Genomic DNA, 19,943 nt, shown 5'->3' on the forward strand with positions numbered 1-19,943 from the left:
ACCTTCCTGAACAGCCGTGCAGCTAAACACAATCCATGCCACCTGGGGATAAGAACATGGAACATGGGCACCTTTTCCCAGGATAACAGAAACAAAGCAAAGCAAATTCAGAGTCTTGCGAATGAGCAGCTGCCCTGTTTAATACACCTGGCACTCTGCAAAAAGGAGAGCCACTGTCATGTATGGTTATATAGATATATTCTTTTTAATAAATTATCATGCTTGCATCAAAATTTAAGGTTGATTTTTTTCCCCTGGTCAGTCATTTCAAGGGAACAATAAATTATAAAGTAGAAAATGATGAAATGTTTTGCATATTTCTGTGGAAGAACAGAAAACATTTACACATTGAGAGGTTCATAAAATTAACTGTACAGAGTGAACAGCTTATATACACTGTCTGTGCAATTTTTCTTGGCTGGGGTATTTGAATGCAAGCGCTACTCCAAGACAAGTCACATTCATTCTTGTCCAAATCCCTCTGTCTCTTCTATTGCAAAGTTTTTCCTTTAGTTGTTCACAACTCTTCTACTATGGTAGATCCAAGCGATCAAAACATGTATGGCTTCTTGGAAACCTGGTGTCTTTGCAAACTTTTTCAATACAAAACTTTTGAGGCCCATTGCTCCCCATGAGCTCAGCATATCTTCCTAGAGGCAAGCGACAGGTTCCAGGGACAAACAGCAATAGTCGCATGTGTGCTTCATTATCAGTCTCTTTCACAAACTGCCAAAACCAAATAATTTGCTGGCTGTTTCTTGTATAATGTCGATAAACAGTCTTTCTCTGCCTGTCTGCCAAGTCAACCTCTTACATGCCACACAGCATAACCTCCAATTCTTTTTTATCAAAGTACTATAGCCATTGAAGGGGAACAACTTCATTAAAGCCATGAAGAAAAGCGTTGGTCTGTTCTTGTACTACTCGAGGAAAACACCATTCTGTCATTAAACCAATATATTCATCTTTGTTTTCTTCAGTCACCAGGAAATAGGAACCTCCCAACTTTAAATCACGTGAAGTAACTTTTCCCAGAATCTCCATGTGTACAGAAAAGTACAATTCGAAGTCACATTCTTCAATGTTTTTATCTCTTAGCCAGATAAGAGAACTGTAAAATTCAGCATCAATAGAGTCCAAAACTTTAATAGTATTTTACTTAGCATATGCTGGTTGAATTGTAAAGAGAAACCAGTACTAATAAATTTTCAATGGAATAGTGCCATTGCAGTAAAACGACCAATAAAACAGAAGTATGAAAATGATCAAGATTTATAGTTGATGCTGGATTTATCTGTAAGCAATAGTTATTCTTGCCTGCATACTCAAATAAACAGTACATTGGGTTCAAAACTTCATGGGAAACCAGGAAAAAAACATTCTCTTGCAAGGTCACCATAACCAAGGCCTCATTCTCCTCGAAATAGTACATATAATCACCTCCTCAAGTTATATGGTTTTAATGCGATACTCTGTTGGAAGGAATCTTCAAATAAATTCTTTCGGGATACGTTGATCTTTACGTGACTGGGTAGTGCGTTAGATTGGCACAAGTAATGGAAATGAGCCAGCTTCCACCTAAAGCTGGGTTCATAAGCAATCTGTGTGCCACTTTAGTTACCAATGATTTCCCATTGCGAGGCTCTTTGAATGTTGTTGTTCTTGTGTTATGATCAACAGAGAATGCGAAATCTTCCCGAGTAGACCTAATTTCCCAGCCTTCTGGCAGGGTTTCTTCATTTGGTAAGCCTTGAGTTCTTGGCTCTTGCCACTGGGTTGTTTTTTTTTTTTTTTTTTGTATTATGATTCACAGAGTAAACTCTGTCTGTTGAGTCCACTCTCTCTTGCCAGCCTGGTAAGGGTATGTATGGGTCATTTTCTGCAGCTAACACTGAAGCCAAATAGAGGTATCGTTGGTTGAATTGTTGCATAGCCCCTGAAATTGATTCCTCTGAGACTGCCACTGTTCGAAATTTTGAAGAGATCCCATGTTAGGTCACTGCCAGGTTGTTGTTCTGGTGTTATGATATACATAATAATCTCTTCCATGATCATCAACTCTTCTCTCCAACCTGGAAGCAAAGGTCTTTCCTATGTAGTAGTGCGAGTATCATGATCCACATATTAGGTTTTACCATGAGGATCTTTTCTCTGTCCCCACCCTGATGGCAAAGATTCTGGTCAGTGTTTCCAAGTGTGACTGCAGAGGTTCTACGCACCCTTCTGGCTGCCTCAGTTTGTCAAAAGCAGAATTATTTCTAGAATCAGAGTCAGGGTCTATGAGATTGTGAGCTTCTGGTCCTACTTCTGCACTGGATTAGGGAATACATTCACTGTGTTCCGGGGATGTTGGGGTTTCTCATATGATAGTGCTAATACAATTGGAAGTCGAGGTGGTATCTTCAGATAGTAATGAAGTACCCATGGTTCAAGTGTTATCAGCTAGGGCAGATGATTCTCCATTAACTGTATCACGGGTGGGCTCAGATGTGAGTGGTTTTGGAGCTGGAGTATTTTTGGGTCTGGCAACAACCTGAGACAGGGATGAAGATATGTTTAACTATATGTGACCAGCATGAGTTGGGATCTACAGTATTTCTTGATACATGATTACCAATTCCAATAGTACCTTCAACAGCCAACATGAGAGTTGCCCTTGTTGAAGGGTCTCCATCCTCATTTCACTGAATTTCAATGGGTGGTGAGGAACTGTTGTTTGTTACAGTTTCTTGCTCAATCACTAATCCGTCAAGGACAACTGTCAGTTCACCAGTTTGCACTATTTCATTCTTGTTTTCCAAAGAAATTTTTTTCTCCCATCTTTATTAAATTGGGTATTTCTTATTTACATTTCAAATGTTATTCCCTTTCCCGGTTTCCAGGCCAACATCCCTCTAGCCCCTCTCTCTTCCCTTCTATATGGGTGTTCCCCTCCCCATTCTCCCCCCATTAAAACTCTCCTCCCAAGAATCCCATTCACTGGGAGTCCAGCCTTGGCAGGACCAAAGGCTTCTCCTTCCACTGGTGCCCTTACTAGGCTATTGATTGCTACATATGCAGTTGGAGCCCAGGGTCAGTCCATGTATTGTCTTTGGGTAGTGGCTTAGTACCTGGAAGCTCTGAATGGTTTGCATTGTTGTTCATATGGGGTCTCAAGTTCCTTCAGCTCTTTCAGTCCTTTCTCTGATTCCTTCAACAGGGGTCCCATACTCAGTTCAGTGTTTTGCTGCTGGCATTTGCCTACGTATTTGCCATATTCTGGCTGTGCCTCTCAGGAGAGATAAACAGCCAGTTCCTGTCAGCCTGCACTTCTTTGCTTCATCCATCTTATCTAGTTTGGTAGCTGTGTATGTATTAGCCACATGTGGGGCAGGCTCTGAATGGGCGGGCGTTCCTTTAGCCTCTGTTCTAAACTTTGCCTCCCTATTCCCTCCCAAGGGTATTCTTGTTCCCCTTTTAAAGAAGAAATAAAGCATTCACATTTTGGTCATCCTTCTTGAGTTTTACCAGTTTGCACTATTCCATTCTTGTTCTGTGCATTTAGGGTAATTCGAGCATTTGGGCTAATATCCACTTATCAATGAGTGTATACCATTTGTGTTTTTCTGTGATTGGGTTACCTCACTCAGGATATTTTCCAGTTCCATCCATTTGTCTATGAATTTCATAAAGTCATTGTTTTTGATAGATGAGTAATATTCCATTGTGTAGATGTACCACATTTTCTGTATCCATTCCTCTGTTGAAGGGCATCTGGCTTCTTTCCAGCTTCTGACTATCATAAGGCCCTATGAACATAGTAGAGCATGTGTCTTTGTTATATGTTGGAGAAGCTTTTGGGTATATGCCCAAGAGAGGTATAGCTGGGTCCTCAGGTAGTGCAATGTCCAATTTTCTGAGGGACTTCCAGATTGATTTCCAGAATGGTTGTACCAGTCTGCAATCACACCAATTGTTCGTCTTTCTCCACATCCTTGCCAGCATCTGCTGTCGCCGGAGATTTTGATCTTAGCCATTCTCACTGGTGTGAGGTAGAATCTCAGGGTTGATATGATTTGCATTTCCCTTATGACTAAATATGTTGAACATTTCTTTAGGTGCTTCTTAGCCATTCGATATTCCTCAGCTGTGAATTCTTTGTTTAGCTCTGAACCCCATTTTTAATAGGGTTATTTGTCTCCCTGCAGTCTAACTTCTTGAGTTCTTTGTATATTTTGTATATAAGCCCTCTCAGTTGTAGGATTGGTAAAGATCTTTTCCTAATCTGTTGGTTGCCATTTTGTCCTAACAACAGTGTCCTTTGCCTTACAGAAGCTTTGTAGTGTTATGAGATCCTATTTGTGGATTCTTGATGTTAGAGCATAAGCCATTAGTGTTTTGTTCAGGAAATTTTCCCAGTGCCCATGTGTTCAAGATTCTTCCCCACTTTTTCTTCTATTAGTTTGAGTGTATCTTGTTTGATATTGAGGTCCTTGATCCACTTGGACTTTAGCTTTGTACATGGTGATAGGCATGGATCGATCTACATTCTTCTACATGCTGACCTCCACTTGAACCAGCACCATTTGCTGAAAATGCTATCTTTTTTCCATTGGATGGTTTTGGCTCCTTTGTCAAAGATCAAGTGACCATAGGTGTATGGGTTCATTTCTTGGTCTTCCATTCTATTCCATTGGTCTATCTATCTGTCTCTGTACAAATACAATACTGTTTTTATCACTATTGTTCTGTAATGCTGCTTGAGGTCAGGGATAGTGATTCCCGCAGAAGTCCTTTCATTGTTGAGGATAGTTTTAGCTATCCTGGGTTTTTTGTTATTCCAGAGGAATTTGCAAATTGTTCTGTCTAACTCTTTGAAGAATTGGATTGGAAGTTTGATGGGGATTGCATTGAATCTGTAGATCGTTTTTGTTAAAATTGCCATTTTTTACTGTATTAATCCAATTTTCTATATTAATGGAAGTTTTAATTGTTCTGTCACTTTTTCTAATTTTCTGTTGTGTGTTGGTGGTCTGTGGGGTTACATTTACAATCCTTTGCTCATCCCATTTTGGATTAGAAGAATTACTGGATTTTGCTGTTTTCTTTATTTCTCCATCTGCAACGACTTCAGTATATATTGCTGTTCCAAACCAGTTTTTTTTTCTTTTTAGTTTGACACTGGAAACTGTTAGCTTTAGCTATAACCTTCCACTGTGGTACTTGGGATGAATGTGTCCTAGCATCAGTGTACAAGATGGATGAAGGCTACTCCCTATGTCTCAGCCTTGTATGTAAGCTGTGGATCCCTGGTTGGAAGAAGTTGTCAGTTAGTAATGTCACCAAAGACTGGAGATTAGCTAAAATAAAAGCTAGTGAGACCCTCGGTATGTACCAAGAGGCCAAGTTTCCTAAGGGATCCATATGAATTTCTTAAATGAATGCCAAATATATACATAAACACATGAAGTTTTTTAAATGTGATAACATTTTATTTTTGTTTTTTTTCTGATAACCTGTCTAAATTTGAAACTCTAAATTGCAGCCTAAAAATGTTCCACAGAAGAAGCTGACCTGAAAACTTTCATGAACTTAAATACAGAAGATTGATCCGTTCCAGAATTCTGTAAAATCAGGTAATGCAGGATAATTAGAAAACCTAAAGTGAAAGTAGTTAGGAGATTCCAGTACATCACATTCTAACCTCAGTAGGAAAATTTCCTTGTGTCTTTACTGAGAAATGTTTATGTAATCTGGACTATGTAAATAAAAGAATGGTCTACCTAAGAGTGTACATGTACTAGAACTGGGTAAGTAAGCCTAGTCACCAGTCACTATTTTAAAGCTACTATGGCAGGAAAATAAATATAGTATAAAAAGTTTTAGTCAGCTTAAAATGAATTGCAATTGACCTTGGTAAATCACATACAGAGTTGTTCCTTTTTAATATGTAAGTAGCTTCTATTGGACCTAAGCTATAACAATATTTTCCCTTTTCAAATAGACATGGTATAAAACAAAGTACACTTCACTTGAGGTTATCTCATCTGCTCAATGTGTCACTAACTTTTGCTTTTGATCTCCTTTGCACAAATGAGTGACATATCGCAACCTCTGTCCAAATTTCCTTCAGTCTCACTCACTGTTTGTGCTTACCTTGTATTTTTATTGCTATGAATGCTTGCAGTTATTTCTTATCAATGAAACCTTCCTTAAATTCCTATATACCTGAAAGTTATATTATATCAGTAGATATTCATTTTGCTCATGATATAGAATAGGTTAAGAAAAAAGGACTGGCTTTTCTGTAAAGCTATAAAAATCATGATCACAAAGTATTAAAGTAAACAGGATTACATATAAATTGTCATCTTTAAAACAGTCTTAATATCTAATTTTCTGACATGAAAAATAAGGTGGCATAGCAAGACACAGAACATAGTGATATTTAATGTAAGCATATGAGATATATATATATATATATATATATATATATATATATAGCTAATCCATGTACACATATACAATGTTAAAAACCAAAGTCTACAAAAATTAAAAATACCTGAGAGAATAAAAAATTGTACTGCTATTTTATGTGGTAATTTTGACAGGGATCCCTGTTTACTTGTGAAGATTAGGAAACATGAGATTACATAATGTGAGCAATGAAAAGAAGGCAGTGGGGTCAAGCATTTCAAAACTATGTAATTTGGGGCTAGGCACAACATAGTCACTTGTTCTCTAAAGTTTGATCAGTTTTGTTTTCTGTAGAGAGCTCTGGTATAAAGCGGCATTTCTTTGATGGAGGATGTAATGTATGCAAAATATATGTAATAACAACATATCTTCTGAATGTAAGGCACAGGGATCATGGCAAAGGAGGGGTGAAAATGTAAAAGCCAGAGCCACAGGAATATTTTTTCTTCTACAAGTGTCAGAGAAGCTAAACTCTTGGTCTCATCAATATGAATTTATAAACATGACCTGAAGAAGAAAGACACCAGTAGAAAAAGGATTTTTCATGGGGATTTAAACCTAATTGAAACACTATGGGCAACTAAGACTTTCTGGAAGGCAGAGAAATAATCTTCCTCAAGAAAGGGCCTATAAATTGATATCTAATACCCACTTGTCATCAGAGAAATCATATCTCTACAAGTACAACTATATGGACAGAGTAGAATACACAGGTACACACACACACACACACACACACACACACATGAACATATTATATAAGTATATTATGTATAATAAATATTTATTATACATATATAAAATATGCTTAAATATACATAGAAAACCTGCTCAGTACACACACACACACACACACACACACACACACACACACACACACACACATTTTAATAAATGGAGGCTGTGAATATGAGAGAGAGAGATCAGGGGGTGCCTGACATAAGAAGGGTTAGAAAAAGGAAATATGGAGGAGAAAATGATTATTTAAATAATGTGAAAGATTTTATTTCTCTCTATAGATCACTGCATTCTCATTACCCATACACAAAAACAGAAAATCCATAAAGCAACCAAATGCTTATATTTGACACACATTTCCAAATATTTAATGTGACAGTTCCCATAAGCTCTGGTATATATGAGAAATTGTGTGTTTAAAACAAACTTTATAGTTTTTAGTGTCTGCAGAAATATTACTTACTGTTTATGTGTCTTTAGAAAAATTGAGAAAATAATGCCGAATTCAATATAGTCACATCCAATTGCTAGCTTTGGATTGCACAGTCAGCTAAATGACTTTATGACATTACTTATTTTCTCAGCACGAGTTTTTAACGTCTGAATCTACAATACATTCATATTTTTATTACCATTTTTGATGAAAAAAATCAATGGCATAAAGAGATTTAATACCAACAAACTCTGTTGATGTAATAAATAGCTTCTGTATTATAAAGACTGCTCCAAGTTGTTAGGATTATCACAATTACCAGATGACCCCTGAACAAACATCTGCAGAAATGTTCCTTCTACATAGTTCCTCTAATCTACTGAAATTTATAGCATTACCCACAGAGCAGTTCAGTCTCCAACTGCAGGGACGTTAATGAGCCTATAACACTAAGAAAAACTGTGCTGTTTAGAATTTTCTTTTTCCTCTTGTTTGTCTTCTAGCATTTAATTTTTTAAAAAAATTTGGGCAATTTTATTTTATTATATAATTGATTTTAGTCATTTTTCTGACTCCCATATGCCTTGCTTCTTCCTCAATTTTGCATCATTAATAGGGAATATTCCATCATCCCCTCCCCCATTCCTGTTTATTAACTGACAACTATTGAAAAGGGTGCCATTTTCTCTAGTAGTATAAAACTGGCAAGTTTTCCTTACCGCAGTTAAGTAATCTTCACTCATACTTTTCCAAAAATCTATTGTCAACTTTTTCCATTTTGCAGTAGTAAACTACAAAAATGTTTTGTCACTCTGGAACATTAGTCTGACTTAGTAAGAAGGTCCCAAGTTCCTTGACTACAGTATCAGAAATAAGATATTTATATTAAGACAACAAATGCTATGAAAACCTTGTGTATACTCAGTTTTATACTCAGTTTATATTCAGTTTCAACATAATGTGTATGTTTCACATGCGTTAAAGTAAGCATATAAATACCCATGTGTAATTCTATGCAACTGAGTGTGTGTTTATGAGAGAATACCTTATATTGTGCGTGTCACTAGTTCTTCTAACAGTGGATATAGAAAGGCCCCAAGAACTTTAAGATGAGCTGATACAACAGATACAAAAGAGAAATGATAATTCTGCCTCTATATGAGTCCAAAAGCTTATATGCTTTGATATCTGGAAGCACAATTCCCTTTGATGCCAACAGGTAATGACCAAGGAAGTCTTTCATACTTCAATCCAAAGTTAGACTAAAACACTGCTATTCTAAAGTGAGTATGTGAGGGAAGACATACTCTTTTTTTCTGTGGTGGCTTTAAGCTAATTTTATAAATTGGAAGACAGCTGCCCACAATGAGGAAGAATATATTTTACTCAGTTTACCATTAAATAATCATCTTATACAAACTCACATGAAGCCATGAACAAAATGCTTCTTAGCCCAAATGATTTCAAATCAATACCTAGCATTTCTGAGGCTCAACCAACTTGTCATATGAAAGAAAACTCCACAAATATATCGTGTGTTGTATCTTAATATTTATGTCCTCTCACTCATTCTCCAGCCATGCCTGCTGACAAGCACCAATCTATCATTTCTATGATTAATTATAGAGCGAGTGAACCATGCAGGCTTTCTTTTTCTAAAAAGGAGTGTACTCTTGAGAGGCACCAAGACTGCCACCGAGATCAGTATCTCAATCCTCCCAACTGCTGGATAGTGTCATATCTATGCTACGACATCGGGCAGGAGAAGATTAACCATCTGCTATGATGTGTATTTGCTAGTTTCTAGTTTTCATTATCATAAATAATGTTAGCTAGTATTAATATATATGTGTGTGTAGATCTTATCTAAATATAGCTTGTCAATTTCTGAGTTTAATAAGCAGGTATGATTGTTAAATTTTTTTACATGTATAGATTTGGTTTGAATACTTAAAGATAATAAATAATTCCATTTACCTAATTGGGGGTGTGGCAGGCCATGTACCAGACTGGGGATCAGTGAGAAACAATAGGGAGTTAGTCTTCTCCTTCAATCATGTAGGTTTCAAGTATCCAGTACAGGTAAAGAATTGTAGATTGTATACTCTACAAGATGATTCTAGTCCCTTTCAAATGGACATCCAATATTAAAGACAATAAGATCACTTTCACTAGAACAGTATCTAAAATTTTAGAATAATCTAATTTATACTTACTTGATGGTTCAAATACTTTCTGTAATACACTACAATTTCTTATCTTCCTTCAGTCAAAATTATTTCTTACATTTCCTTAATATTTTAAAATATTTCTCTCTGTGTAATAAATGTTTTCTCTATATGCTACAAAGCCACTTGCAGAATTAAATATTTCATACAATCAGAGTAAGTCATAATTAAGATCTACCAAGAATGTCCATCACCTAGTCTATTTTAACAAAAAAAAAACACATTATGTCTTTAAATGTGATACTTCTTCATACTCAACCATTTAGACAAAGAATATTAAAGGAAAATGTGTTAATAGGAAAAATATTTCCAAGTGTACCATGGACAAAACCAAGAAAATATTGTCTATCTACTTCAGCACATTGTCAAGAAAGAAACTGCTTAAATTTATATCAATTTCTATCCCACATATTTAGGAATTTTATCCTAAAACAATTCTTATTTTAAATAGTGTCTTTTGAAAGAAAAATAATATTACAGGAAAATGTATAATAAATAAAATTAATGCTGTTAAGGACTGAAGTTAATTTTGCATTTTTTGGAGTTGCAAGCACAAATAAAAAACATGAGAAAGTACAAAGCATTCATTATTTAGTAGGAATTCTACTAGCTGGTAAACAGACATTTTTCATTCCCTGTGAAATTTCAAAAGGCTTAATTACATAGATTTTCCATCATTGCCATCAAATGAAAATAGAACAATATTTCAAAATGCAATCTCACCAATAAGCAGAAAAATATTCAGTGAGACATATTGATGCTTTAAAAAATTAGTTCTCAATGTAGTTAATGGAACCATAGTTACATAGATTTCTGCTATGATAATTTCATGTGCACCCTAAGAAGTGGGATAATCAGTAATCACATCACTTTTTAATTCTTCACAAATCACTAATAACCTAGCTCTTGTTTCTGGGAAAAGCTATGGGATATGTAACTAAAGTTAAGGTATAGGAAAAGCAGGGAAGTGCTACTGTTTGATGACCATTGTGTTCTCTTCTATTTCACAATAAAGGTGAATTCAGGGAGGTGGAGGTGCTTGCTGCCTAACCTGACAGCTTTGTTTAATCCCTGAAACACAAGGAACAAGGAACTGGTAGTCCTTCGACTTCTATTGCTTACCATGGAAACACACATCACTTCACTCAACTGGGTAAATAAATATAATTTTTAAAATATGATAAGAAAAAAGAAGTGGTAAAGAAGGAGAAAACTTTAAAAAATGTGTTGGGTTTCTAATTGTTACACTTAAAGTTTTATAGAGATTCATAGAATTTGGAATTACTTTTTAATATCAGGATTTGTCATGTTTCTTTCTTTAAATGAAGTATTAATTTCATATTTGGTTTACATTTTCATTATAGCTTGAAGATAATTTAAGAAAGACATTCTGACCCACTATTTACTAATCAATTGGACCAGCTATAGGTTATATTACCACGTACCTGGATATTATTGTTATAAATGTTCCTAAAACTTTATAAATCTTTGGTTTCTGCTTTTTTTGTTTGTTAGTATGAATATTTTTGAGACTTTCTTCTATGTAATTTATGCTGTCCTCAAACTCATGATGTTCTTTATTCCTTAAGAATGCTTGAGACATCAAACCTGGCTTTAAGTTTTAGCTTCTGCAATCTGGAAATCTGGAATTAAAATTTTTCTAAAGCTTCTTGTAACAGACAGGTGGGACCTTTGATATACCATTGTGACAGTAACACAAACTAGAAAATAGATCACTCTCAACAATCAGAACTCAAAGACATTAAATGTTGGATTTTTAAAATGTGCAAAATCTAGTATCTCTATTTTCAAACTATAAATTACAAACTGGATTTTACACCAACTTCTAAGTAAAATTAATTTCATAAGGGTTATTAAATTTTTATTGTTATGGGTGTAGATACTTGCCAAAATTAACCTCTGGATTCCACTTAGGTCTACTGAAAAAGCTTGATACTGCAGAGAAATAGCACTGGATTTTCAATTTGATCAATCACACTTTGGAAATGAGATACAGACTATTTTATTCCTATACAAACTATAATTTTACCAAATGATAGATAAAAACAATACTGAGCTTTTGGGGAAATAAATGCCCTCTTCAATATGATGGACATTGTTGGAACTAAAGTTTTGCCATATCCTAAGTAGGATCTTCTAAGCTCCAGAAAGGAAGGCAATGTTATGAACTAGATCATGAATGTGCCTGTTTTTTAGAAGTGTTCTTTTCTATACATCAATCATGAAATAAGACACACGATATTAGACATCTAATATACCACTTAGAGGCAAATGATCACACTTGCCTTAAAAACTGCAAGAATTTGCCTGGCAAGATGGTACAGTGGGTAAAGGTATTTAATACCAACCTGAGGTCCTGAGTGTCTATCATGTTAACTGTCTATTGGAAAGTGCAAACTGTCTCTTACAAGTTCTACTCTGACTTATAACTACTGCATGATCACACACACACACACACACACACACACACACACACACACACTCATTCACCCATGCAAATAAGTTAGTGTTACATCCTTACAAAATGTGAAGTGGGAAAAATGACCCACAGTTAAGAGCACTTAGTGGTTATATTCAAAGTATCTAGCTTAGTTCTTATCAACCACCTCACGTACCCCAAGATATTGAATAACTCAAATTCCAGGAGATCCATCATCTTTTCCAGGGTTTGAAAGTACCTGAACACATGGGGTGTATATTTATATAAACATAATACTCATAAGAAGAAATTTAAAAATCATTAAAAATACACAAGCATGTAATAATGATTGTAAGAATCAGTAGGCTTAGAGGGATGGGTTAAGAATTTCAATATCAGGAATTAATGAGTCAATTTACATCAACATAATTGAAAGCCAATATTTGATAAAGGATCTTGACTTTTTACAGTGTTTGTTACATAACCACTCTCATTTTATGAAGGATGATCAGGATTAAGAAAGGGTAGCTAGAAATTTGAAAAAAACAGATCATACATAGCAAGGTCAAATATGGAATAATAAATATTACAAGGGACATTTTTGGAAATAGATCATTTAAAAATTTGAAATAAATATATTAGGCCATTTCTTCATTCTTAATAGCTGAATAGTATTCCATTGTGTAAATGAACCACATTTCAGTGTATCTGGCTTTATGTTGAGGTTCATGATCCACTTGGACCTAAGCTTTGTTCAAGGGGACAAATTTGGATCTACTTTCCTTTTTCTATAAACTGACTACCAGTTAGACTGGCACCATTTAATGAAGATGCTTTCCTTTCTTTTCCTTTTCCCCATTGTTTGGCATCTTTGTCAAAGATCAAGTTTCCATATTTATGTGAATTTATTTCTAGGTCTTTGATTCTATTCCATTCTATTCTTTTCTCTGTACCAATACAATGTAGTCTTTTCTGTGTACCAATACAATATTGTTCTTTTGCACAACTTGAGGTCATGGTTGACGATTTCCTCAGAAGTTTTTTATTGTTAAGAGTTGTTTTTTCTATCCTGGGTTTTTTTGTTTTTCCATACGAAATTGAGAATTGTTCTTTCCATGTTTGTGGGGCCTGATGTGGAGGGGCATCCTCTTGAAGACAGGGATGAGGGGAAAAGGAATGTGATGGGAAGTGGGGAAGGGCGGAGAGGGTGGACCAGTAAGGGGGGGGGAAACAACAACTGGATTGATATATATATATATATATATATATATATATATATATATATATATCCATTTCTGTAGTTTGTCTATAAGATGTCCTTAAATGGCCCCTATGCTTAAGATTTGATCACAAGTGCGTGACTCCACTGGGTGTATATTGGAAACTTTACTATTTGATACTAGTGAAGAAGGTGGAATTTCAGAGGTATGCCTCAGAAGGGAGTATTATGATGCTGTTTTATCTTGTTTTACTTCTAGGCCATCATGGGTAAGTTGCCTCACCTACGATCTACTCTCACCTACATGTGATGTACTGCCACAGACCTCAAATCTATAAAGTAAAAGAAAAAAAAACAAATGAAAAAAATCAAGAGAATCTCTTAAAACTGTGAATCACTCAAAATAAGCCTTTCCTTCTTCAGATTGTCTCAAGCATTCTGTCACAGTAAAGGAACTTACTCCCATACAATTGGTAGTAAGTTGTTAAATCATGTGACTGAGCCTCATGACATGTACTAGAAGGCTAGAAAATATCTCACTGAAGGAATGTGGGGATATTTAAATAAATTGATTTAAAAGATACTAGACTTGCCCAAAAGAAGCTCAGTGGGTAGGTCTTTTGAGGTCACAGAGGACTGACTGCTCATAAAGGTAGGTAGGCTCAGTGCATGCGATTACAGACCGAAAGGAGGAACCATTCCAAATTGGCTCAGTCATGCAACATTCTGGAACAACAGTGCACCACCTCACTCTGTTTGCGTCCTAATATTTATGAAAGCTATGTTTAAAATCGACAGTCTAGTTAAGCCAGACCAATAAATTTCATGACAGCACATTATTCTGATAGCAGCCTGGACTGCACTGGCTGCTTTTTAAACAGATTTCAAGAGAGAAACAGAAAGCCAAAAAAGAAACGTGCAGGGTTTCAGACGTGGAGGTTCTGCGTGCTGAAGAAATCAGCACTATTAAAAAAAAAAAAGCCAGGTGCTTTGAAACGGAACAACAGGAAAGACTTCCTGGGGGAATCTCAAGAATAAGCAAAATTTTTCCATCCGGAGCAAAAATATGTGAAGGTAAAAACTGTTTCTTGCAGAGTTACATTTGAGAAGTACACAGGGATAGCCTGCTCAAAGAGGGATTTACTCAGGATGTTTCTGCATTATTCGCCTCTGTTGGTACTTAAAGGCTACTAGGCAATGGCTTACACAGGGTTTGCCATAGCAGAAGACATTGGGATCTACTGTGTTATGCTGGCTGTGTTGTGGACAGCAAACAAGAGTTATGAATCATGGGAGTTTCCATTGAAAATTTAAAGGAAACCTAAGAAACTGGACCTTGCATAGCCAGATTGCCATACCTAGAGTAGCCCTTGCAAGGGCAGTGAATGAAGTTGTGATAGTTAAGTCATAAAAATCGGACCCAGAGAACATGGGTAAAGTCCTGCTTCTGAGGATGTGTCTCCCACAATCCCAGGGGGAGCTGTTTGCTTGAATCAAGTTTGCTGTTGTTACTATGCCTCTGTCTGTGGCTGTAGCATTGTGAGTCCTTAGCATCTGCTCCCCTCAGTCTCTGGGTATCTCTTGTTTCATCTCTCATTCATGGCTGCTCCCACATTCCTACAGAGGCAGCCACATGTCTTTACCCATCAATCTCATTTTTTTTCCTTCCAAATTTTCTCTCCAGGATATACAATTCTTTATCCCAGAGAGCAAACTTAGACAAACACAAGACAACCATTCCTCCTTTAAGTCATTCATCCCAATGTGCAGACGGACTGGATGCATTTGGTTTTGGAGTCCTGTGTAAACTGCTATGGTTTGTATCTTGAACATTACTCAACTGCTCATGTTCTGATTGACTGTCAGAGGTAGGATACTTGGAAAATGATTGAATGATAATATTATTGACTTTATTAATGGTCTATGGTTATTTATAATCTAATAGGTATTAAAAGAAGGTATTACACACTGATATTATTTTAAAATACAAAATTCTTCACACATTTTAATACATCTTCACAGGGTCCATGCTCAGCTTCTCTGTATTATTCCAAATTATATGTACTGCTAAGCAAGCAAGAGAGCTTATTTAACATCCTCCCTGCCATATCATAACATCTTTCCCCACTGTCAACCCTCCAGCACTATAATGTTTTGTTTTGTTTGTAATAAAAGAAAAAACAATTGGGATATCCAAGGACTGAAACGTCAAACTCATGAATCTCTCCTTCTTTCAGTTGATGTGACATGCTTTGAATTTATAATGTTCATTTAAGGCTCTCATGTGGCGCTATAGGGGGATAGGAAAACTTTAGGATATGGGATATGATGAAGTTTCATACCCCAATGTTTCATATGAATATGAAGAATGTCTATGAAATTATGTGATTGAAGAGAAATTAGATTTTATAACACTAGTTTTTTTCTATTTGCTGACAACCATGTTATGTAACATGTTCTACCACAATGTATTGTAGTGCAACAAAGCAAATGTAGCACAAATATTAGCTAAAACATCAACCTCTATGAATACACACACACACACACACACACACACAAACACACACACACTCACTCACTCAAATTTCAATACCTTATATAGAAATGGGAATTTGTGGAAATCGTATTGCATTTCTATGCTCTTTGTTAAAGTCTTTTACTTCAAAACACATAATTATAAAACTACTTAATATGTATTTGGCTGTACCAAAGCTCCAATTATTTCCATTTTACTTATTTATAGGTCAAACATACAACTATGAATAACATTATTGTGAAGCATCCACTGGAAACAGAGCAATGGAAGGAACTGCAGAGATCCGTCAGTACTGAACAATGGCGTGTTTTCAAGAAGAAGAAAAAAATCTATAAACAAATGGAAGCTTAATGAATGGGACTTAAGACTTGCTTTAACGATGAATAAAGAACTGTTAATAGAACTAAAGAACCATTTTCTAATAAGATATTGCAGTAAATATCTTTGTAAAAGAAATAACTCGGGGGGAAAGGAACAACTGGGAATAGTGAGATGACTCCACATTAAAAGTGCTCACCACCCGAGTCTGAAGAATTGACTTTGATCCCTAGAAGCCCCGTAAAAGTGTAGGGAGAGAACCAATACACTCCCCAGAGTTGGTCTCCAGAGAATTCCCAAAGAAATACCCCGAGTAGAAATTAAAACTCAAAATTTACTGGAGTCTCTAAATGATAAAGGGATTGTTTTATTATTCTCAACAAAATAGCTATGTCATCTGATCTGATATTTAAAATAATGGAATAAACACCGACAAGAATCTGGAAATGGTGCAAAGAAGAAAACATCTATAGGGCCAGTGTGAGGTTCCAGGTAATGTCACCTCAATGTTCAGTCCACAATGATAGCAGCTGATGGGAGAAGAGTGCACGACAAGGATAAAAGTCCAGAAGTGTAGCATGAAATTTTGGGGCAATTCAGGAAATGAGGATGAAAATAAACAATTGACTGATATGAGCATGAAAACATGGAAATGACCGAATAATAAGAATAAAATCTGTGGTCAATTTATGTAAAATAAATAACATTGGGGGATGAGTCATTGGTAAGAACACTTGCTGCTCAAACACAGTGAACTGAGCTCGGATCTCCAGACCATATGTAAAAGTACATGCTTGGATTTGTGAACTTGTATCCCCAGGTTCAAGCAGCAGGAACAGGAGAACCATTGGAGATTCGTGCCCACCACTCTACATAAAGATTCAGTGAATCAGTCTCAAAAGAAGAGGAAAGGGAGAGACACAGCATGACACTAGATTTCTTTCTTTGGCCTCATTATATGCTGGGATATGTTTACCTACACACAAACACATATAGACACCATACACTCACACATACTAAAAATATAAATAGAAGGAAGTTAAAATGAGAAAAATGTTAATATGATCACCAAAAAAAAAACAAAAAAAACACACAAAAAAAACCAAATATGGAATAGTAAAGACACAAGAGTCAGTGGCCACAACAGCAGAAGTGCTAAATGTGAGTGGGTAGGCATGTTCAAAAGGAGGGTCCTGCTCAGGCTGAAGTCAGGACAGTTCAGGCCAGGCAGATTACATAGCTTCAGAAATGTATATTTGAATATGCCACACAACCATCACAATTTCACCATCTATTATCAGCAATTGTTTAGCTCAGCATCATTATAAAATTAACAGAACTTAAGTAGTCCAAAAAGGAAATTAAGCAAATATTTCTCTATTGTTGATAAAATATAATTAAGGATAAAAAATCTGTAACTTTACCTTTACAGCATATGGGTTCAAATTACTTTTCTTTTTCAAATATGAACTGATAAATCAATTGTTTTCTACACTCTATTTTCCTCTCTTAGGCAAAAACATTCAAATAGCTAGTGCAACCCCATGTGCCCACATTTTAAAGAAGAAACAATTTACGATTTTAATTTGCATATATATTTGCAACATATATTATAACTATGAGAAAAAGAAGAAAAAAAATCCATCTAATCTAACCAAAAAAGTCACAGAGAGGCAGGGAACAAGCGTCAACTACATATGTAGGACATTTTTTTCTCCTTCAAAAATGTCTCCATCCTGGTTTCTGGGATGCATGCAGCTGGATTCATGTGCTAATTTTTGCTACTTTCCTCTTGTGAGTTGTATGTTATATTTGAGCAAGACAGACTGAGGTCATCTGCAACCCTTCCTGCACATACTAATGACTCCAGATTCAAACACCTGGCATTTATTTTTGGTTGTAATTGGGAGATTATATAACTTACTAGCAATATAATTGGTGACGCTACAACTCTAGGTGTTATGCAGCTAAGGTTAAGATGTAACGGAAATGTAAATATAGTTCCAAATCTGATAGGAGGCAGCAAGTTTTTATAGTGTTTTCTGGTAAAGAGAAGAAACAGAAATAGAGGAGAAAATTTAAAGTAATTTATTTAATCGTACCCAGTAATACCCCAGGGCTTTTCACTGGATATTGAACACAACATTTATGTTATTGTGCTTATTATTATTTTTTCCAATACCACAGTAGCATTTATTTCAAATCAATAGGCTAACTCACTTTTTAAAAAAGGTTCACCCACTGGAGTTAAACTCTGATAAGGTCAGGCTGGACAGAGAACTCTAGGGATCCACCTGCCTCCACTTCAGTGTTAGAATTAGAGTTTTCTGCCAGTTCTCCTGACTTTTCTTATGCCTCAGGTCTGGGAATTAACCAGACACACAATCCAAGAACTTCACTAACTAAGCTTTCGTTACACATTATTGTTATGTTTCTGTAAACCTTTTAAATACATTTATGCATATATTTATTTGGATGAATCATGTGCTTGGCAAAACACTTTTTTTTTCTTTTTTACTTTTTAAAACCTTTTTTGTGGCATCATTGACCTCTTCCTCCCCATTTTCTACAATATTACCCAAGGTTTGGCTAGTGTTTGACTGTGTAAGTCTGTCTGTTTCCAATCAGTCTCTCCCTTTGAGCCAGTGAATTTCATTACCTGAGAGCTGTTTCCTAATATATATATATATATATATATATGTATAAAATTTGGCTTGAATTGGTTCATTTCACCAGTGGAGAAATAACTTGTCAGCTTGTGTCTGCAAGTAAAGGAGAATATCACTAATATTGGCACGGGTATGTTCTCTCATTCTTCTCTAGATGGGCTAGTCATTGAATAGTTATTCCCTCAATGTCTGCTTCCTTTTTTCTCCCTGCACATTTTGTATTCAGAACAAATTGTGGGTTTAAGGTTTTGCAGATAATATTATCAGTCCCATCCTTTCATAGGAGGAAGTCATGCCTGGTTACAGGAGGTGGCCATTTCATTCCATGTATCCTATTGCTAGGAGTCTTAGCTAGGATCACCCTCATAGATTCCTGGGAGTTTCTCTTGTCCTAGATTTCTAGTTCATCTCAGAGATTCATCCCTGTCCTCACCAATCCCAGTTCTCTCTCCCTCTGTCCTTCTTACACTTGATCCCTCTGGTTCCCTTCCTTCCCCTACCCTCTCCCATCTAATTCCCTCCCTCCATCACCTCCCCCCATCTCTATTTTATTTCCCTTTCTCAGTGTTATTCAATCATCCTTCCTAGGCTCCTCCTTGCTACTTAGCATCTTTGGTTCTGTGGACTGTGGCATGGTTATCCTGTACATTTTGGCTAATATCCACTTACATGTAAGTTCACAACAAGTTTGTCTTTCTGAGTCAGGAGTACCTTACTTAGAATGATATTTCAACTAACATGGGCCCTTAGAAGCTCTCAGAGACTGTACCACCAACCAAAGATCCTATATGGGACAGACTTATATTTATGAGAGGGGGAGAGGAAGAGGGAGAGGGAGAGGGAGATGGAGAGGGAGATGGAGAGGGAGAGGGAGAGGGAGAGGGAGAGGGAGAGGGAGAAAAATGT

General features: G+C 36.0%; 2 pseudogenes; both read right to left on the bottom strand.

Annotated features, from left to right (window-relative positions):
- Positions 1 to 461: 461 nt before the first annotated feature.
- LOC116895769 lies at positions 462 to 2,425 on the bottom strand (annotated as a pseudogene).
- Positions 2,426 to 15,494: 13,069 nt separating this feature from the next.
- Positions 15,495 to 15,593, bottom strand: LOC116897453 (annotated as a pseudogene).
- Between the last annotated feature and the right edge of the window lie 4,350 nt (positions 15,594 to 19,943).

Source organism: Rattus rattus, chromosome 3 (genome assembly GCF_011064425.1).
Source record: "Rattus rattus isolate New Zealand chromosome 3, Rrattus_CSIRO_v1, whole genome shotgun sequence".
Classification (NCBI taxonomy): Eukaryota; Metazoa; Chordata; class Mammalia; order Rodentia; family Muridae; genus Rattus; species Rattus rattus.